The following is a 6000-nucleotide window of genomic DNA, read 5'->3' on the forward strand; positions in this document are numbered from 1 at the left end:
ATGACACCTCAGCGTTCCATATAGTAACATATGAGTCTGCATACGTCCACACTGTTTTTACTGCAGTAGAACATTTGGACATTGAACATGTGGTAGTTTTGGTAAGCGGTGTGGGTGTATATACCACCCCCCCCCAAGTGGTTTAAGAGTTTTATACAGAAAAATGTAGAAAATATTGATATATGATGATTTTATATTAGAGGGTGTCAGAAGTGTATAACAGAACTGTAAGAGGAACTGACATTAGATTAAAACATATGTCAAAAAAGAAACATTATTGTGGAAATTCATGTATATAGTATTTATAGATGTATATGCAGAATTTCTAGAGGTATATACAGTATTTATAAAGGTATGTACAGTTTTTCTAGAGGGGTATATACAGTATATATAGAGGTGCATATATCGTATTTCTAGAGGTATTTACAGTATTTATAGAGGTACAGTATTTATGAAGGTATATACAGTATTTCTAGAGGTAGATGCAGTATTTCTGGAGGTCTACACAATATTTCTCGAGGTCTATACAGTATTTCTTGAGGTATATACAGTATTTCTCGAGGTATATGCAGTATTTATAGAGGCCTAAACAATATTTCTAGAGATCTATACAGTATTTCTCAAGATCTATACAGTATTTCTAGAGGTATATACAGTATTTCCAAAGGTCTAAATAATATTTCTCGAGGTCTATACAGTATTTCTTGAGGTATATATCGTATTTCTCGAGGCATATGCAGTATTTCTAGAGGCCTAAACAATATTTCTAGAGATCTATACAGTATTTCTCAAGATCTATACAGTATTTCTAGAGGTATATACAGTATTTCCAAAGGTCTAAATAATATTATTAGAGGTATATACAGTATTCCTCAAAGTCTATACAGTATCTCTCAAGATCTATACAGGATTTTCCAAGGTCTATACAGTATTTCTAGAGGTATATGTAGTAGTTCTCGAGTTATATACAGTATTTCTAGAGGTATATGTAGTAGTTCTCGAGGTATATGCAGTATTTCCTAGAGGCCTAAACAATATTTCTAGAGATCTATATAGTATTTCTCGAGGTATATATGGTATTTTTAGAGGTGTATACAGCATTTGTAGAGGTACATACAGTATACAGTATATACACCCCCCCCCCATCCAGGCGGTGGGGGTGTATATATTCGTGCCCCCCCCAGCCAGGCGGTGGGGGTGTTCTGGGTTAATGGGAGCTCTGTTGTCTGCAGTACATCCTGTCACAACAGACCATAGACGCACTCAAAAAACCCGCCTTCGACGTCTGGCTATGGGAGGACAACGAGGTAAGACTGACCCGTCTCACCACACACCTGTCTCTCCCCGTCTGTCTGTCTGTCTGCTGCCTCTGTGTGTAGTACCATCTGTCTAAGGAGACAGTAGAAGCTCTTAGATTACCTGCATTCGATGCTTGGCAGTGGGAACCCAACGAGGTGAGAATGATCATCAAGAAACACTAATTAACAAACAGATAATATAAATAAACTACACCTGGAATATGGAAAAATGAAGTTATCTATATGTTTGACTTCAGAAACACTTGACATTTGTAGTATTTTTGTTAGTTTAAGTCTAATAATGGATAATTTATATAATTTATATAATATATAAAATATATAATACATTTCTGTGTATTTATGTAATATTTGAAATTGTCAAGACCTGTAGACCTGGTCCAGTAGACTAGTAGACCTGTAGACTTGTAGACCAACAAACCAGTAGAACCAGTAGAGAACCTGGTCCAGTTCTCAGTAGGTTTGTTGTGCAGATGCTCAGCTGTCTGGAACATATGTACCATGACCTGGGTTTGGTCAAAGACTTCAACATCAAACCCCATCACACTGAAGAGATGGCTGGTGAGGTTTTACTCATTATTTAAGTTATTTAGTTTGTTTTTTCTTACTTTCCTCCTCTTTTATTTGGCCAATTTTTGGGGTAATTTCACATTGTTTACACTGTCTTTCACATCAAAATGAACAAAATATCAACAAAATAAGATGCATATCTTCCTACATTTTACATTTTAAAAAATATAAATCCATTAAAAAAATGTCCCAGTCTGTGGAGTCATTTAGAGCTGAACATGGATGTATGTTGTTTTATAGTGACTGTTTCCCAAAGGACTGTGTGTCTGTTGTGTTTCCAGTTGTGTATCCATGACCAACTACAGGAACAACCCCTTCCATAACTTCCGTCACTGTTTCTGCGTCACCCAGATGATGTACAGTATGATCTGGCTCTGCAGCCTCCAGGTAACCATGGCAACGCCACTGTTAATCCTACAACCTATAGCGTCTCCTGCGTCAGATCTGTCATCTTCTAGACATGAACCCATTCTGATTGGTTCAGGTTGTGGAGGAGGATTTCCTTTGGCTCCTCCTCCTTCTGACTGTACTTTACTATGGTGATCTTTGACTCCGGTTCCTGTGTTTGTTTCAGGAGAAGTTCACTCAGGTGGACATTCTGATTCTCATGACGGCGGCTGTGTGTCATGACCTGGATCACCCAGGATTCAACAACACGTAAGAAACACACAAGAAACACGCAAAGCAACGCGACACGTAAGAAACAGGGGAAAAGATGCAACATGAAGAGCAGCACAGATGAACCTGACAATGTGATTATTTTCCATTTTCCTACATAAGTTTAGATTGAAATGCACAGATTTTTGTTTATACTAAAGAATTTTGACGCCAGTTCTTGTCAATAATTCGATACTTCAATAATTACTGGTGATAATATTGGTTTTGAGTGTAAGTTGAGGAAACAGATGGTTGTTCATGGTTTAGTCATAAAGATTGAACAAGACGCAAACAACAGCAGGATTTTGGATCAAACAGAGTGAAGATGTGGTAAATACTGATTAAAGGGTCAGATCTGTGACATGTGGTTGTTCTTCTGATGTCCAGGTACCAGATTAACGCTAGGACAGAGCTGGCGGTTCGTTATAATGACATCTCTCCTCTGGAAAACCATCACTGTGCCGTGGCCTTTCAGATCTTCTCTCAACCCGATTGTAACATCTTCTCCAACTTCGACCCCGAGGCCTTCAAACAGATACGACAGGTGAGACGTTAGCGTACGACAGGTGAGACGTTAGCGTACGACAGGTGAAACATTAGCGTACGACAGGTGAGACGTTAGCGTACGACAGGTGAAACATTAGCGTATGACAGGTGAGACGTTAGCATACGACAGGTGGAGGTTAGCGTACGACAGGTGAGACATTGCATACGACAGGTGAGATGTTAGCGTACAACAAGTGCGACATTAGCGTATGACAGGTGAAACATTAGCGTAGGACAGGTGAGACGTTAGCGTACGACAAGTGAGAGGTTAGCGTACGACAGGTGAGACATTGCGTACGACAGGCGAGATGTTTAGCGTACAACAAGTGAGACATTAGCGTACGACAGGTGAGCCGTTAATGTACGACAGGTGAGACGTTAGCGTACGACAGGTGAGATGTTACTGTAATGTTAGATGAAACATTAGCATATGACAGGTGAGATGAGTACGACAGGTGAAACTTTAATGTACAACAGATGAAACCTTAGCATATTGCAGATGAAATATTAACGTACAACAGATGGAACATTAGCGTACAGCAGGTGAAACGTTAATGTACGACAGGTGAGACGTTAGCGTACGACAGGTGAAACATTAATGCAACGACAGGTGAGATGGTAGCGCACGACAGGTGAAATGTTAGCGTACGGACAGCTGAAACATTAGCATACGACAGGTGAGATGTAGTGTACAAATGTGAAACATTAGCGTACGACAGCTAAACCTTAGCATATGACATGTGAGATTGTTAGCGTAAGACCAGCTGAAACATTAGCAGTACGACAGGTGAGATGGTGTAGTGTAACAAAGCTTGAAACATTAGCGTACGCCCGCTAAAAACCATTAAGCATATGACAGGCTAGAAGATGTGTAGCGTATCTGCCGGTGCTATGGTGAAACGTTAGTGCACGCCACCTGACACACCTTAGCATACGACAGGTGAGCTGTTAGCGTACAACAGGTGAAACACCTTCGGCGATTACGACAGAATAGAAGATGTTCATGTACAGGTTCATGTCCAGATTTTCTTCATTTTGCTTATTTTTTGTTTCATTGTTCATTTTCTTGATTATTCAATAATATTTTTTATATGTCATATGTTGTTCTGTTTTATTTGATCACTGATGATTTTACTCTTTTTTTTTTCTTAATTCATTGTTATTTTTGTTTTTTCCAAATTATTTTCTTCGGTCTTTTGATTATTTTGTGAATTTTTTTTTGTTGATTTGGCTTTCTTTTCTGTATGGTTTTATTAATCTTTCATCATTTTCTTGGTTATTTTACGCTTATTTATTTATTTTCCCAATTATATTGTTAATTATAATGATTAGAACGTGATTATATGTCTATTTTTAGTTTTGGTTCATTTTATTATTGTTTTCTTAGTTATCTTATTCATTTAATTAATTGTTTTGTGAATGTTTTGTTGATGTTGGTTTCTCTGCTTTACTATTTTATTCATTTTTCTTCATTTTCCTGGTTATTTTCTTTAATTTAACATCCCTAGACTCATCTCTGACCTGTGTTCATGTCCAGTGCAGTTTGTTTCTGATGGAAACAGTGAATTAAAATCTATTTAAGTGGTTTTAACCTGTTTTTCAGACCTCAGTGTTTTAATACAATAACAGTGTTTGAGGTTTGTGTTGTACTGATTTAAAACTGCTATAATTAAAGGTCTGACTCTTCTTTAAATGGGTCAGAAATAACAAAAGAGGAATTGACTGAACAGACAAACAACGAGTGACGACAAACGCATCAACACAACAACCATCATCACACAATCAGGATGGATCTGTAATTACATGATTCATTTGTTTCCTGATGCGTTTAATGACATTGAGGTTTGTTTCTAACATCATGAGGTGTTTGTGTGTCGGGTCGTTTCAGGGAACCATCACGCTGATCCTCGCCACTGACATGGCGCGACACGGCGAGATCCTCGACTCCTTCAAACAGAAAGTCGACAACTTCGACTACACAGACGAGGAACACATCACCTGTGTAAGAACCACAAAAACACAACACACACACACAAAAAAAAGAAAAACCACACAACCAGGACAGTCGAACAGACACACATTTACATTCAACACATTCAGAATGAGACGCACACACTGGGTAAGACTGCAACTCCCAGGATGCATTTCACCGGTGATCCTCCAATCAGAATGCTACAGGCTGAAGAAATAAAAGAAAAAAAACCCAATAATAGTTCAGTATCTGTTAAATATCTGGTTATTATTTAGATATAATATATTTCATATCATTATTTACCAGTGAAACGTATTTTTGCATTTTATCTTTTATCTCCACTTCATTTCCAGTTGTGTAAATGATTGAACCCACATTAGATTAGATTAGATTAGGTTAGATAGAACTTTATTGATCTCTCAGGAAATTGAGGTTCCAATAGCAGCACAACAACGAATATACACACAAAAAATACCACAAGAAAATAGCAAAACAATAACTGTAATAAAAACAGTAGTGAACAACAACATAAATAAATCTAGCCCTGTTATAATGGGAGTCCTTTCTTGGGTTCACGTGACCCAAACCCTGTGTCTGTGTGACCTTTGACCTCTCCAGCTGAAGATGGTGCTCATCAAATGCTGTGACATTTCCAACGAAGTTCGTCCGATGGAAGTGGCCGAACCGTGGGTCGACTGTCTGCTGGAGGAGTATTTCATGCAGGTCAGAGTCTACTCCTAGTTTAGTTGAGTTAAGGTTTTAATAGTTTCAGAGTTTATTTACTATTTATTTAGTAAGCTATTATTATTTACTTCAATTTTCATCATTAAAGACTATTGTTCCTTGGATCCACAAAAAACCAATTATCAACAACAATAAATAAAAAATAATATTTAGTTCATAAATCAGTTAATATCAAAAACCAACTGTTAGTTTCAG

The 6000-nt window shown here is 37.6% G+C and overlaps 1 pseudogene; it reads left to right on the plus strand.

The window, feature by feature from the left end:
- The window catches only part of LOC115412819 (high affinity cGMP-specific 3',5'-cyclic phosphodiesterase 9A-like), a 37143-nt pseudogene that overhangs the window by 29973 nt on the left and 1170 nt on the right, over positions 1-6000 (plus strand).

Source organism: Sphaeramia orbicularis, chromosome 21, assembly GCF_902148855.1.
Source record: "Sphaeramia orbicularis chromosome 21, fSphaOr1.1, whole genome shotgun sequence".
Taxonomy (NCBI): Eukaryota; Metazoa; Chordata; class Actinopteri; order Kurtiformes; family Apogonidae; genus Sphaeramia; species Sphaeramia orbicularis.